The 16,881-nt window shown below is 40.0% G+C and overlaps 1 long non-coding RNA gene and 1 pseudogene across 1 annotated transcript in view; both read left to right on the top strand.

The window, feature by feature from the left end:
• The window catches only part of LOC138844677 (uncharacterized), a 294,022-nt gene that overhangs the window by 41,053 nt on the left and 236,088 nt on the right, over positions 1–16,881 (top strand). The gene's annotated exons all lie outside the window — the stretch shown is intronic.
• LOC100353368 (dual specificity protein phosphatase 7-like) overlaps positions 2,031–16,881 on the top strand; it is a 39,235-nt pseudogene continuing 24,384 nt past the window's right edge.

Here is a 16,881-nt window from a genome sequence, read left to right on the forward strand (position 1 = left end):
AAGGGTCACCTGCCTCTCTGTGTCTCCCAGAGGATTCAGACAGACCTTGCCGATGCCTGGCCAACTTCAGAGAGCTCTGCCCTTCCCAGGTGGGGTTCATGTCAGCCTCCCCAGATTAATTGGCCATTCCCTGTGGGATTTGAGCATGGCGAGAGGGGGTTGTTCCTAGCCTGAACAAAAGGGACTTCATGCCTGACTTGCTCCCCAGGGAGAACAAACACAGCCATGTTTACCCTCACCAGGGCACATTTGCAAGCTGAAAAGGCCTGGGCGGGCATAGTCTTTCCTTTCCTGTTTAGAGTAATGGGGAGCCCAGCTGGGTTGGTTACTGAGTTCACAAAAATCAGGCAAAATTTTGGCAAGCCACTGGGAGACCTAGCAACACAATTCACTTCCCTCACCCTCTTTCCCATCCATTTAAAATGAAGGTTGCCTCAAAGCAGCGTGAAATCTCTGGGAACTTCTTGTGCCCTTTCAACAAATCAGCTAGATGGAGGGAGGTGACTCAGTCTCCTTTGCCCCCAAAGTCACAGCCAGCTCTGGCTACCAGCAGTCTCTGCTTCACAAAGAACAATTGACCACAGGGCCCCTCCCAGACTCCAGTCAGTCTCCCTGCTGCTTCAAGGGCCACCAGAGAGGGTGTGTACACTGGCTAATACCACTGCTCCTCTGGAGATACCTTTCAATGGCCTGCGTGTGGAAATGTGCCCGTTTGCAAATGGATTCCTCTACTTGCCAAGTGGAGCAGCTCAGTGCAAATGAAAGCAGCCTTCTTCACTTCCATTGACTGAACTTCTTGCTTTCCAAACGGGGCAGACGAGTTCTGGCCAATTACTGATTCTGCTGACTCTCAGCAGTTGAGGTCTGTTAATTAAAGTGAAAATGGCCCGCTTTCTGTGTTTCTTAGAAAGGATATATATATATATATATATATATATATATATATATATATGCATACATATATAAACCTGTGTGAGTACATACTATATATATATATATATATTTCTTTTTAAAAAATGTGTGTACTGACTTTTTATATTGGTTTAGGAACCAGTTCTGACTTGGCCTGGAGGAAGTGTGCTAATGGCAAATTGAGACCCAGAGATACATCTCATTGCCTGATGGATGGGAGAAGCCATCCAGCCATGTTGCCTCATTTTTCTCAGAAAGAGGGAGACTGTACTTCTGCTCACGGGAAATAAATCAGGGGGCCAGAGGTCAGAGGTTATTAGTCTATTAAGTTTTATGACCTATGGCTGACGGTTATTTCTTTTAGAGAAAGAAACAGGAGAGAGAGAACTGTGCTAGCTCTCTGTTCGTGTCCTCTCTCTAATTTCCTTGTTGCATTCAATTCCGTAGCATTGCCGTCTCAGCATTTCTATGATTTCTTTCTCATTAACTCTTTCGTTTTGACTGCTGTTGCTCCAGCATCCTCTTTACCTTTTCTAGTCGTGCCAGCACTGTTTTGTTTCAGTTCCTCATCCTTCCCCCAGGAACGTGCTTTGCGCCAAGATGTGCTCACTGACAAATTTCTGCCTCCTGAAAGAAACACTGAATTAGGTTGTAGAAGTAAACCTCTTGTGTTCTTGTAATTTTTCTGCTAAGGTTACTTTCTTAATTACACATATATTTTTGTATTTCTACATTTTTGTCTTGGCTCCTCTAAGAGGTATAGAATGAGGGGGAACACTAGCTACACTTTCTTCTCATTTTTCCTTTCTATTTAATTTAAAAATAGATAAAACTCAGAAATAGTATGGTAAAAACAAATGAAAATTGTAGATTTTTAGAAACTTTAGATACAAGCAAACCTCATTTCATGCAGCTATGTGATATATTTGGAAGAACACATTACTGAGTATTAATATCCATTCTGGTTGTTTGAACAATACAAGGATTAGGGATGAAATCAGGAGGAGTGCAGCAGAACACAATAGAGCTCAGACATACTTCCCCCAAATTTTAAAAATGAGGCTGCATAGGAGTAAGGAAGACTAAAGTTGGAGACCATGTTACAGAACCAGGTTAGGATGAGCCCTGTGCCCTTCTACATCCATGATAGACATCATAAACTGTCACTGATTGTGGTGACATTTCAGTTAGGTTGAGTGCTGCTGCTTTTGTTTTTTCCAAAAGACTTTATTTATTTTGAAAGTCAAGTTACAGAGAGGAAGAAAGGAAGAGAGAGAGAGAGAGAGAGAGAGAGAGAGAGAGAGAGGTCTTCCATTAGCTGGTTCACACCCCAGATGGCTACAACAGCCAGGGCTGAGTCAGGCAGAAGCCAGGAGCTTCATCCTGGTCTCCCGTGTGAGTGGCGAGGGCCCAAACACTAGGGCCATCCTCTGCTACTTTCCCCAGGTCATTAACAGGGAGCTGGATGGGCAGTAGAGCAGCCGGGACACAAAGCAACACCTATAAGGGATACTGGCATTGCAGCCAGCAGCCTTACCTGCTAGGCCAAAATGCTTGCCCCAGGTTGAATGCTTCTTTGAGGAGACTCTGTGTCTTGTGTGTAATTCTACATCTCATCTTGCTTATAAATCCTAATGTAAAACGGGTGCTTGTTAAGTATGTGCCTGATGCATTGATGGCTGAATGAAATTATCAAATACCGATGCTAATGGAGCTCAGCTTGCAGGATTCTCCTGTTCGTATCTCTGTTCTCTGCCAAACTGTAGTCCATGATACAATTCTATGATCCCCCGAGTGCACCATGTTTTCTCACTCCATGTACCATGCATTGTTCTGTCTGTTGGTGCAGGGCCCCCTCTCTCCCCACTTTTGCCTCCTTGTTCCTATTAGTGTTCAGCTTAGATGATTTTCCTTGGGAGCCTGGCACAGTACTGCAGCGCAGAACATGCCTCAGTCTCTCTCTCTTAGAGTTGCATGTTTGACTTGTCTGTACCATTTGCCAGGGCAAAAACTTCTCAAAGGAAAGAACTGTACCTTTCAAATCTCTGTCTTCCTGGTGTCTCTCCTGGAGCATGGGAGGAACAGAAGCTCCACAGCATCTTTGGTCAGCTAATAATGAAAGAGCACCAACAACAGTGCAAAGAAATGGGAGAGAGAATTACAAGAGGGATGTGCTACCGGAAAGGTCTTTTCCTCGAGAATGCACAGCACACCCTTATCAGACACTGCAGGGATTTTGATTTCCATCTCTTTGGACCACATGATTGCATATTTGCTGTTCTGAAAGAATTGAAGGTAGGGAATGAGGCTGATGAGCCTAGCTCCTTCCATTGGAGTAGAAACGGCCAGCAGTCCCATTGTCCTGGGACAAAGTGAAGACAGTTGGGTGTGTCGTGCTACTTAAGCTGCTGGAACTTAATCCCTACTCTGTCACATATTCCTGCCTCTCTGCTTGGGTTTATATTTTACTGACTCCACAAAAATATCTTAATAATTTCTATTTCACCTTTTCTCACAATGTTCCTTTTCTTTGTTTGTCTGTTTTTCTTCTCTTGTTTACCTATGATATTTGATCTTTCAAGGACCAATTCAAATTTTGTTTCTGTATCCTGACTGACCAAAAGTTCCAAACTAATCTAGGCCTGTTGTCTTTGAAACACCTGTAACGTTGCCTCCTACACTGTACAGCCAATATGGAACATAATTATGAGCAATGCTATATTTCCCCCTGCTTTATGCATCCAGTTTATCTCTCAACAGACTATGAACCCCTTCACTGTAACGTTAGACTTTTTGTAACTCTTCAAGCCCTTGGCCCAATAATGTACTCTTTAAAAAAGGGCTAGTAGATAACTGTAAAAAATAGGTATTCACAGAGTAATATTGTCTTTAGACAGCTTTCTCATCACCCCAAATTTTTGCCTCTGTCATGAAATTTGGGGCATCTAGGTTTTATAATTCTATATGGGCATAGGGTTGTTACATAGATAATCATATGGTTATAAATATAGATTTAAATAGCTGTTTAATTGGAAACTTCATATTCAAGAAGTTCTTATATTTTCAAGCTTATTTTCTCTACTTTTTCATAAGAGGGCATAATAGCCAGTTTTTACTGCCCCTTGAATAATATAGTGTCATAAATTCTGTTTCTGGTTTTCTCCTTTCTTGGATAAACAACCTTAGCCCCTTTAGACATTTAAATGAGATGAACAGATGCTCAATAATATACTTTGTGTTCGGGCATAATTCATAGTGCTTGTTTATGGAAGTAGATGAAAATAGAAGAATTATGTATTTTTAAAGCTTTTCTTCTACATACGGTATACTTTACAGTGTGTGAGGATTTAGATGAATGGATAGATGACTGCAGCTAATATTCTCACTTCAGCCTCAAATAAAAGGGGGAAAGGAGAACATCAGGATGAAAGCAAAAATGCCCAAGATGCTATGTTAATATTAACTCAGACCTTCCGTTTGCCAGATGGTACTGGAAGAAAGCTTTTGTTGTCTTGATTATGGGCACCTTTGAGTTTTGCTAGCCAGACTCGTTTTCTTTCTTCTCTGAATCTGCAGATAGAGTAGCATTCTCTCATGCACCTCTTAAGTGCAAAAGCTGGTTTGGCATTTACAGTCATTGTATACTGAGCCAGTTGGTTTCACGGAGGGGAGGCCTTGCTTTTAGATCTATTAAAATCCTCAAGGGTTCAGGAATCTATGCCTGCTACTATAACAGCCTGCAATAGCCTCACCACAGTAAAGTTTTTCCCCAACTGTCCAAATATATATATTTGGACATATATATATGCATATATATTTATGAAGACTGTGCATATATATTTATGAAGAATTCTTTCTGATTTATCTTCCTATCCAAGCCTGGCACATAGCAAATGCTCATTAAACATTTCTTAAGCACATGCGCAAACCCAGATGCAGACACTCAATAGCAGGATATCAGACTTAGATGCGTGTCTCGGACACAGGAGATGGGTGTCACATTTGGCTAGACAGATGGTGTATGAATTAAGTGTCTTGTTATGAGCGCTGGATTTTAGTCTAGGATCTCACATTAGCTAGCTATGTAGAGGTAAGCTATAGACGTGACTTTTCATGCGTGAAATAAGGGACAGGAATATCCCCTAAGTGGCTTCCTTGCAAAAAGTTACATGATCCTAAAGAAAATATTTACTTCTGACAGTAGATGATAAAAACGTTTCCCTAAGGTAATATTGGTATGGCTCTGAAACTTTCTATCACATTCTCATTTACTGAAAATTACTTCATCATTATATCTGATCCACAGGCATGCTCCACATCATCTTCTCTGGGTACCACATCTTTTAAATAGGATCAACTTGCTTGTTCGATGTTCTTCCCACAGATTCATTATTGGATTAGAGAGGTGTTAATATTCACAAGGAAACTGCCCAGGTAGGTAGGTACTTTGTATAGGTTGTGTACTGCACAAAGGCACTGAACTGACGATGCGACTAGCAGCTGTGAGCAGGGTGCCTTGGTGCAGGTGCATGTACACTGAAGGCAGCTGAGCCTTTTTCTAATTCACTTTAAGATTTAGTATGAGCTATGGAGGTTAGGTTCATTTATTCTAAAAGATCTAAACTATACCAAACTAATTAGCAAAGATTCCTCAATGTTGACTATTTGTCACAAAACTAATTACAAAGGACTCTTTTGTTGGGGCTAAAAAAGAGATGTTACATATCAATTCCTCTTACAGAGAAAAACATTCCAAACAGGTTAGATTAAATATTTTCATCAGCCTATTTTGTTGGAATAACAATATATTATTGTGGGAGGACACCTTTTTTAAATACAATTTATTGGACAAAACTTCCTCAGGGCTAACGTAACACTGAATTTCTGCTGAATGATCTCAAAGGAATAAAGTAAATTACATGCATACATTAGACTGTGGAAACATAGGGCACTCAAAAGCAGATTCAAACAGCAGGTACCATGCCTGGCAGGGCAAGGAAAATCTTACTGCAGCCTTTGTTGGTATTCCTTCTCCCTCCTGAAGAATTATGTAAAAATTTTTGTTTCAGAAACCTATTTGTGGCTTGGGGTGCAAACATGGTTTGGTGAGGCTGCCCTAGAATTTCACAGAAATTGGAAATTGTCTGAGTTCTCTTCCAAATCAAATCAAATCACGCTGAAATCAGACTGAAGGGCTCCCGTAGCTCTCCCTTTAGCCATTAGCTGGTCCCATTAGTGCCAATTAATGTAGAGACCCTGGCAGTCTCTATGCATGATTGATTAATGATGAACCTCATTTACAGTTGCAAAAGTAATGCGATGGAGCAGCTGCAAGTATTCCTTGCCCCCTCCACAACAACCCATGCCAGGCCAGGCCAGCTGCTGACCTCTCACTATGGAAAAGCTTCCCTCCCTCTGGCTTGGGGTAGCTTGTGCTCAAGGGACAGTGGATAGTAGCAATAGCGATGGTGAAATCCAAGCTTCCATGCTTACTTGAGACCAAAAGCAAGACTGTGATTCTAACTTCCCTTTCTCAAATGAAATTTCTAATTCTATTAAGGATGGCCCAGAGAGGCTGAGACCTCTATTACTTTGCAACACAATGCTTTGCTACACGGTGCTCATTTCACTGACATCCTGTGGGCCCCATTACTAACATGAGTCCAAAACATCACACTGGCCCAATGAATTTATAACCGAACTCCTGGTCATCCCAGATACTGGCATTTACAATTTGTATAAACATGTATTTAATTTAGCTTGAATATTTCTTTACTGTAGATGCAGATACCCTTGTTATCTATTAAATTGTACAAGTCATGTAAACAAGTCCCCACCTTCCTATTCTCCAAGTTAATCAAGTATATAAAGAAGAAATCACTGGGGTACTGGGTCTCCCGTGTCTGCTGCAGTCAGAACAGTAGACAGAAGAACCTCAGTATCTAAGGAGTCAAGAGATATGAGTAGGGGCCGGCATTGTGGTGCAGTGGTTTAAGCTGCCGCTTGTGATTCTAGCATCCTACCTGGGTTCTCCTTTGTCTCAGCTGCTCCCCTTCCAGTCCAGCTTCCTGAGAACACCTGGGAAAGCGGCAGAAGATGACCTGGGTCCTTGGGCCTCTTCTACTCACCTAGGGATCAGGGTAAAATTCCAGACTCTTGGTTTCAGCTTGGCTTGATGTTGGGGCCACTGGGGAGTAAAGCAACATATGGAAGATGGATCTCTCTCTCTCTCTCTCTCTCTCTCTCTCATCTCTGTAAATTTGCCTTTTGAATGAATGAATGTAGCAATCCTCTTTAAAATGAGCAAGGGGCTGTCTCTACCTTGGAAGGAGAAGCATTTGAGGTCTGCGATCTTTTCTGCATGGATTTGGCAGGCAACTTTCTCCCTCCTCCCACCCTTTCTCTTCCTGGAAGTGAGCACTGGACATGTAACAGCAGAGTCTTTTAGGCACTGCTTTGCCAAAGCAGGATCACAGTCTAAACAAAAATCTTTGGCTTTTTGTTTTTATTTTTAATTTTTAAGTGAGAGCTGGGCTGAGATATAATGCAATGTCTGAAGTCATGATGAAGAGGAAGAGTTTGTACAGTTACTTTCAGCTGTTTTTCAAGACTTTTAGAGAAGTATATTTGGTAACTATCCCTCCTGAACCATTAACAAGCATGTAATCTTGGACCAGTCCCTAAACCTCTGTAGACCTCAGTGTGCCCATCTGTAAAATGAGACTCGTGGATTAGATTTTCTCTGTGGATCCTTACAGCTCTGAGAGGTGAGACACTATACATTAATTGCAAGTGACTCATACCTGGGTAATAAAATCAGTGGCCCAGAGCATGGTTGGAATGAAGGCTGTTTCCAGCTTTTTATTTTTTCTCCTCCTGGATGAAGATAGAAATAGCAATCATTATCTGGGGCCTTGGGGGCTGCTTGCTTGTGCTTGGGATTTCTGGAAGGGTGAGATGCATTAATTGGCTATCTTCTGGGCCTAAGTATGCTTCAAAATTGAGTAGGGATTTTCTACTTTCCCTGTGAGATTCAGAGGTGACGAGGTTCTCAAAAGAAGTTTCAGTTAAACAAGGAAGCAGAGTTCTCTCTGTAAGGCTGTAAGGAGACCAAACTTCAGTCCTACTAAGCCTTCTGGTAATTTTCCAGGGGATGGAGGGACAAAAACTTAGGTAAGCCAGAAATGTCTGATATTTTTAAATAGCAAAGGCGGAATACTTCTACATCTCATAGAGTTGGGATGATGCCAAGTAAACTATCAGCATGTACACAGTTAAGATTATCCATTAGGCCATATGCAGATTTATGTTTGTGACTTGCCACCTATTTTTAAATAATGTTAGCACCTGGAAGGATTCAGTGACTATGATACCAATTTCAATTTTTTTTTTTTTTTTGGTCAGGCTGTATAATCAGATTGCACAAAGGTTAACAGCGTTAGTTTGTTTATTTTCAGAGCCAAGCAAAAGCCTATGGACTTATGGACAGAAGTCACACAGGGTTAACTGTGTCCTTGCAAGCTTCTATTGTGAAGATGATAGCACTTGGGCTTCGCTCCCTCAATGGCTCTATCAGTGGAATAAGTGCTATAATTTCATTTCTTGTGCAAACTATTCAGATAACCCTTCACACAGAATTATAGCTTCTATTAAAAATGTGTATTCTTTCCCAAAGCTTTCTTCCTCTCTTGTTTTAATATGAAACAATTGAGAGTTATATCAGCGCATTGGGAAAGAATTATTATCCTTGTCAACATCCTTAGGGGACCTGATTAATAGAAGAGCTGCTTCTTCCTGACTAATGATGGTACAGGCGGCAGGAGCTTTCCCCAAACAATTGTGTAATTCAAGCCCTTTGTATCTGCTGTGTATCTGACAGCCTAGTCAATAGCTCCAGCTGGAGAAAAGTATTCCTCTCAATTTCAATCACAAAGCAACCTCCAAGGAAATTCTCAAGTCTGACAGGTAGGCTGGACTTAACACACCAGGCTCCACTGTGACATTCTTGCCTCACTTGAGATGTTACATTCCAAAGAGGAAGTTGCACAGGGAATCTGAGGATGAATGACAAGGAGAGGTCATGGACTATAGTATAGAGAAGAACAACTAGGTAGATGGTAAAAAAAAAAAATCTTAAATTCTTCAACACTATAATACAAGCAATAATGCAGTCTGTCAGGCTTGTATATTGAACACTCGGGCCAGCTAATCTTCTTAGTGCTTTAGATATATTAACTAAATATGCCAACCTTCTAAGGTAGTCTATTGCACTGTAATCAGTAAAGTATTTTGCCTACTAATTTTACTTTTTTATTTGCATTTTTCAACATTTTTTAAAATTTGGTTTGTGAAAATTGTTAGAATTCCATCTTTTGTTTTTTATTGCTTTGTTCCAATATTGCAAATTTGGTTTTGCAAGTTTACTCTTCGGGAAGAAAGGGCAGAGACGATTCAGAAGATATTGTTGGGACAGGTACGTTGATGAGTGTTAATTTTGTTGAGGAGCTTCTAAAGGTGTCAACTGTGTCAGTGCCTTTTCTTTGATAACTCTTTACTTATGTCTGTGATTGTGCCAAAATAGTGATACATTTGCTCCCTATTATAGGCTGAATTGTGCCCTACTCCTTGCAAATTCCTCTTTTAGTCCTAATCCCTAGAACCTCAGAATGTGGCTGCTTTCAAAGATAGGGCCTTGAAAGAGGCAATAAGGTTAAATGAGGTCATTATGGTGGTCTCTAACCCTGTGGCCATGTTTGCAGATAAGGCCTCACGGTAATAATTAAGTTTAAATGAATCCAGTGACCTGGGCCCTGATCCAATCTGACCTGTGTCCTTCTGTAGGGAAATTTGGACTCAACGTGAGACACTAGGGGGCGCACCTGCACAAAGGGATGACCATGTAAAGCTGCCGCAAAAGAGGCAAACTGTAAGCCAAGGCCTCAAAGTCAGCCTATAGAGTTGTGAGAAAATAAATTTCTGTTGTATAAGCCAAATATCCATCTGTGGTATTTAGTTATGGCAGCCTTAGAAAACTGATACAGTGCCATAGAACAAAATTAACAGGTTTTCATGCTCTTCAGTTTTACCATTTCCCTTTTAATTAGTTCAAAGAAATTTGCATTGAGGAAAAATCAGGTCTTGATTTGTCCTTTCGACATATGTATTAAAAAGTGGCCAGACTCACAGACTGAAGCTATGTTTCTGTAGGTGATTTAATCTGACTGTTTAGTGCCAGGCCTTGAAGCCTTGGGGAGTGTCCAGCACAGGAGTGGTGGTTTTTACAAACCTGCCTACCAAGCACTTAGTGTTCCTATACATTGGGAACTACTAGATATTGTAGCATCTCATGGCCATGGACACCCTTGGTCCATCGACTGTGTACCTCCAAGTAGTGACAGCAACCGGAATTATGTCTTAATACCTCTGCCTTCCTGTGGTGGAGCTGGGTCTTGAAACCAGCTGCCTGTTGCTTTGTCTTTACTTTTTCGGTGCATAGACTTAACAGTGTTCTAACATTCAGGTATGTATTGGTTACTAATTATATATTAAATACCTGTATTGTGCATTGGATAGTGGGAGAAGGATCTGGAAGGGTGTTGGTACTTGGTTGAATGTATTCTTTTTCTTGAGGGACTCCTAAAGCTTGAATAACTGATATCTGTCAGCTTGCCACATAACCATCCTGGGTACTCTTTATGTATCCTAGAAAATCAAGCCCATTCTTAAATAGTATCTTTTAAAAATTTGACATAAGCTTTTATGACAGTACCTTGATTAGACTCAAAACAGATAAAAGCACATTCTATCATTTTTAAACACAGATGTCTCCCTCTGGAGAGATGCAGTCAGTCGCATGTTCACACGCACACTCACGTAAGCACTTGCTCAGATGCTGCCTTTGGCTTCCCATTGAGGAGTTTAATCACTTTCAACATTGAGAAATATTTTTGTATATAGCTGATCTTAATCTGCAATGCAGCAGTTTATCTATTTCTTCCTTTTAGCCCCACAGTAAAAAGAGAGAACAGCTGGTCCCAAGCCTTTTTATGTTAGTTCTTCACAAACCAGGGGACTTAGAAGGGTGATAGGTCATGCCTGTCGATTACAGTATCAGATTTGAATTCATAGAACCTTGATTCTTTTAGCTCCCTACCCCTGGGAAACAGACGGTGGGGAATAACTGGTATTTGGCAGGATTTCATATGTTGTCCTGATCATTTTTCAGACAAAATTTGTCCTCATCAGATTTATCCTAATTCTTTAGCAAAATGCCTAGGGAAATACATACAGATTAACAAATAAAATTTCTTCCTGATTGAGGAAAATTCATGAAGAGACAACCAAGTCCCTCTGATTCTTCTTGTATTGCTCAAGTTTTGTTAAATACTCGTGACCCTCATGACTTCTGAGTTGTTAGTCCTCAAAAGCAAAGAATTATAGAGAACAATTAAAATTAAAAAAAAAAAAAACTCTTTGAAGTCAATCTCATGTGGCTTAAACAAACAGAAACCAGAATGGTGACTGTTTTTTTTGTTTGTTTGTTTGTTTGTTTGTTTTACAGGCAGAATGGACAGTGAGAGACAGAGAGAAAGGTCTTCCTTTTGCCGTTGGTTCACCCTCCAATGGCCGCTGCGGCCAGCGCACCGCACTGATCCGAAGGCAGGAGCCAGGTGCTTCTCCTGGTCTCCCATGGGGTGCAGGGCCCAAGGACCTGGGCCATCCTCCATTGCACTCCCAGGCCATAGCAGAGGGCTGGCCTGGAAGAGGGGCAGCCGGGACAGAATCCGGCGCCCTGACCGGGACTAGAACTAGGCGGAGGATTAGCCTATTGAGCTGTGGCGCCGGCCGGTGACTGTTTTTGAAAGATGAGCTGATATATATGCAAGTTGCCATCTTTGTGTCTATTTGTCTTATAAAGTCAAATGTAACAGAAAGACATAACTGTCCATGGCTGAGGTGTCAGTATGTACAGTTTGGGTCGTCAGCGCAGTCAGGGAGGATGGATGTTGAAAGGGGAGGGATGAAGAAGGAGGCGATCCCCAGGACATGTGTGAAAGATTTACCCGGCTTCATAGCTAATCACTAACTGGCAGGAGAGGCCTAAGGGTGTGGAGAGAAATCAGCTGGAGGTTGAAATTACTGAGTGGTGATTGGTAGCAGTTCAGCTGCTACCAATGCAGAGGAGAAAAAATTTGATGATCAAATTAATTACATGCTAATGACTGAAATGTCATTCCATTCATAAATGTAACAATATCAAGAATGTTTACCTTGATGCTCTGGATCCAGAAAAAATTTACTGGACATGTTACAATGCAGGACAGTGTAACCCTCACTCAAAAATCTCAATCAGTGGAACAAACCTCAAGGTGAACCAATGTTGCCATTAGCAAAAAAATACACGAAAACAGTTCAGATTAATAAGCTCAAATTCTTGAAGGGAAACTGTACATAATGAGTGAACATTTGGGGAATGTCAGTATGAAAATAGAAACCATCTAAAAATAGCCACATTGGATTTATATATGTTTAAAATAAAATAGCAGAAATTTAAAAATTACTGGAGGAGCTTAAAACCAAATTTGAGATGGACAGAGAATTAGTGAACCTGAAGGTAGAGCAGTAGAAATGATCTAATCAAAAGAAGAAAGAGGGGGCCGGCGCCGTGGCTCACTTGGTTAATCCTCCACCTGCAGCACCGGCATCCCACACAGGTGCCAGATTCTAGTCCTGGTTGCTCCTCTTCCAGTCCAGCTCTCTGCTGTGGCCCGAGAGGGCAGTGGAGGATGGCCCAGGTCATGGGCCCCTGCACCTGCATGGGAGACCAAGAGGAAGCACCTGGCTCCTGGCTTTGGATTGGCGCAGCACCTGACGTGCTGTGGCAGCCATTTGGGGGTGAACCAACGGAAGGAAGATCTTTCTCTCTGTGTCTCTTTCTCACTGTCTATAACTTTACCTGTCAAAACAAACAAAACAAAAACAAAAACAAAAACAAAACAAAACAAAAAAAAAAAAAACAAAGAGAAATGAAAGATATCAAGGAACTTCAGGATCTGAGCGCCTGAAGGCAAGGAAAGGGAATGGGAACCACAACAAGGATAAAATAAGCTGAAATAGTGACTGAAAAGTATCAAGATTTCAAAAAAATCTCAATTTATAGGAAAAAAAAGTTCTTGAATAGCAAGGAGTTTAAAAATAAAGAAAATCACAAATAGCTGTGTCTTAGTCAAGCTTTTGCAACTAAAGCTAAAAAGAAAATCTTGAAAGTAACCAGAAAAGGTCAGACTCAACGCTTTTTCCTCAAATGGAAAAGGAATATTAAAAGGAGGGGTTTTTTTCTAAGTCAAAACTGAAGACAAGAAACGACTGAATGTTACTTTAATTTTATATTTAATTTTTTAAAAAGATTTACTTATTTATTTGAAAGAGTTAGAGAGAGAGGGATCTTCCAACCACTGGTTCACTCCCCAAATGGCAGCCCAAAGCAGAGGCTTGTTCCAGGTCTCCCACATGGGTGGCAGGGCCCCAAGCACTTGGCCTGTCTTCCCCTGTTTTTTCAGACACATTAGCAGGAAGCTGGATCAGAAGTGGAGCAGCCAAGACTTGAACAGACACCCTTGTGGGATGCTGGCATCACAGGTGGTGGCTTTACCAGCTATACCACATGCCAGCCTCTAATCTTTTTAAATATTTCTTTTCAAGGAAGAGAAACACACATTGATAGAGAAATAGAGAGAGACCTTTTATCTGTTGGTTCACTCCCCAAATGCCTGCAATTCCTAGGGCTGGGGTAGCCCAAAGCTCAGTGCAGACCTCATATGTTAGGGACAGGAACCCAATTACTTCAGGTATCATTGCCGCCTCCCAGTCTACACTGGCAAGAAACTGGAGTTCTGATGTTGAGGATTCTGATGTGGCACATGGGCATCTTAGCTGTCAGGTTAAACATTCAATCTCAAGTGATGTTTTAATAATGTCTAAGGGTGGGGGCAGGGAAATCCTGTCGAACTAGTTATACATAGAAAAATTCTTTGGTAAATGAAAGTGCATTACAGTAAAAAGGCTTAATACTTATGTTATCTCAGAAACTTAAAACGAAAAAAAGGACAGGGAAAGAGGGTGGAGAAAAAAGAGGGAGGGGGGAAGGGAATATAACTGTTTCTAAAATTGTCTCTAAAAGTCACATTGAATCAATTAAAAACTAATTAAAATGAAAATGACAAAGTGAAATAAATGTATCTTAAAAGCTAATAAAAATATATAATAAAATAAGTATATCTTAAAGGCTAAAATAAAAACCAACAAGAGAAAACAGTACCCAAAGACCTATTCTGTGGAAATGTTAAGTGAAGATAATTGGGGCCGAAGGAAAATTACACCCAAGAGTAAGTAGGATCTATGAAAATGAGTGACTATAATTGTAATGCATTATATATAGAAATGTATGTTATATACACGTATTTGAATGGTATGTATTTATAACTATTTCTGTATATAGCTATGTCTATACAAGTTTGTTTGAACAGTTAGAATGGTTTAAAGTTAAAATAACAAGGGGTTGGTGTTGTGGCATAATGGCTTAAGCCATCATCTGCAACACTGGCATCCCTTATGGGCACCAGTTCGAGTCCCAGCTGCTCCACTTCTGATCCGGCTGCCTGCTGCTGTGCCGGGGAAAGCAGCAGAATATGGTCCAAGTGCTTGGGCCTCTGCACCCACGTGGAAGACCCAAGGAAGCTACTGGCCCAGCACTGACTATTACAGCCATTTGGGGAGTGAACCAGCAGACAGAAAGTCTCTTTTTCGCCCTCTCCTTCTCTCTAACTCTGCCTTAAAAAAAAAAAGAAAAGAAAAGAAAAAGTAAAAATAACAAAACCATATCATGAGTTTATAACATTTGTATGTACACTTTATATATGCAGCATATAATTGTACACACCAGCAATAATAGTACAAAATATTGGGGAGAGATAAATGGAACCAGGCAGTTGAAAGGTTCAAATATTTTATGTGAACTAGTATATAAGAGAAGCTCTAAGTAAATTCTCATAAAGTATACTAGAATTCTCAGAGAAACATAAAAAAATCAATACAGGCCAGCCCCGCGGCTCAACAGGCTAATCCTCCACCTAGCGGCACTGGCACACCGGGTTCTAGTCCCGGTCCGGGTGCCGGATTCTGTCCTGGTTGCCCCTCTTCCAGGCCAGCTCTCTGCTGTGGCCAGGGAGTGCAGCGGAGGATGGCCCAAGTGCTTGGGCCCTGCACCCCATGGGAGACCAGGAGAAGCACGTGGCTCCGGGCTTCAGATCAGCGCAGCGTGTCGGCCGCGGCCATTGGAGGGTGAACCAACGGCAAAGGAAGACCTTTCTCTCTGTCTCTCTCTCTCACTGTCTACTCTGTCTGTCAAAAAAAAAAAAAAAAAAAAATTCAATACAAAGGGGATATACCTAAAAAGATAATAGATGAATAAACTGCAGTAGTAAATTTTTTTGATAACCTGAAAAAAGCAAGAAAGGAGAACTAGGACAAAAGTTGATAATACAAAGAGAAAAAAGTTATTCCAAATCCAATCATATCATTGTTTACCTTAAATATAAATATCACAAGCACTACAATTAAAGGGCTGACATTGTCAAACTAGATATGATAGATCCAATTACAGTTACTCTGTCAGGAATAGTCTTTAATTATAAAGAAACAAATATGGTGACTATAAAAGGATGGAAGAAGATATTCCAGGCCGAAAAAAAAAAAAAAAATGGCTGTCACACAAAATATACTTGAAGACTTAAGCACATTACCAGAGACAAATATGAGCATTTCATAAGAATAAAAGAGTCAATACATCAGGCAGATATAGAAATTACAAATTTCCTTGTACCTGACCATAGTAGCTTCAAAATAAGAGAATTGAGAAACTGAGACAGCAAGTCAATCAATCAAAGTAAAATCATTATCACATATTTTAGCATTCCTCTGTTAATAACAAATATAGCAGTTCTGCAAAAAAAAAAGTTAAAAATAAACAAGATACCTAAAGTCGGAATGGCACTATCATACAATCTTGACAATAGAACACTATAGCCTACAGCTAAGCATGTACATGCATTCTTTCCAAGTGCACATGGATGGTTCACCAGGATGGATTGGCCATGAAACAAGTATCACTCAGTTTCAAAGACTGAACTCATAAAAACACTTCTCTGTCCTTAAGAAAATTGAACTATGAATCATCAAATATTTGCAAATAAAATAATACACTTAAACTAATGAGTTAGATAGGGAATAATAAGGAAAAGTTGATAATGTTTTAAGTAATAATAGAGAAAATTATCAAAATTTGATTCAGCTAAAGTAGAAGAATTTCTTTAGTTACTTTTCTTATTTTAAATATTTATGTATATATAAGAAAGATTAAAAAACTTAAGATAAACTGCTATGATTCCCACTTTAGTAAGGTAGAAAAAGATAAGCTAATTGAACCCAAAATAAATGGAAAATATTTATCAAATATCAATAAAAATGAAAAAATATGCTGATAGAGAAAATTAAAGCAAAAAAATTCGTTTTTTGAAAATGTTAAGCAAAATTGGTAAGTACCTGGCAGAAGTGATCAGATAAGCCATATAAAAAACCTAAATTACCAACATTATCAATAGAAGAGGGAATATTACCTTAAAATCTATGAAACTAAGAGGATCTAAGATACATTACGAGCAGTTTTACACCAAAAAATTTGATGATGAAAAAGTTGTTTGGAAAATACAAATCACCAGAAAGGACATGGTTGAAATAAAAACCTAGGTACTTGGACCTATCAAAGAATTTGAATTTGATATTAAAAATTATCTTCCAAAGAAAATTCTAGGTCTTAAAATTTCACTAGTGAATTCTATCAAACATTTAGTGAAAATTATTAGCACAGTTAAATTCTTTCAGGTAATAGAGGAAGAGAAACTATGCCCAAAC

This window comes from Oryctolagus cuniculus, chromosome 12 (genome assembly GCF_964237555.1).
Source record: "Oryctolagus cuniculus chromosome 12, mOryCun1.1, whole genome shotgun sequence".
In the NCBI taxonomy this organism is placed as follows: domain Eukaryota; kingdom Metazoa; phylum Chordata; class Mammalia; order Lagomorpha; family Leporidae; genus Oryctolagus; species Oryctolagus cuniculus.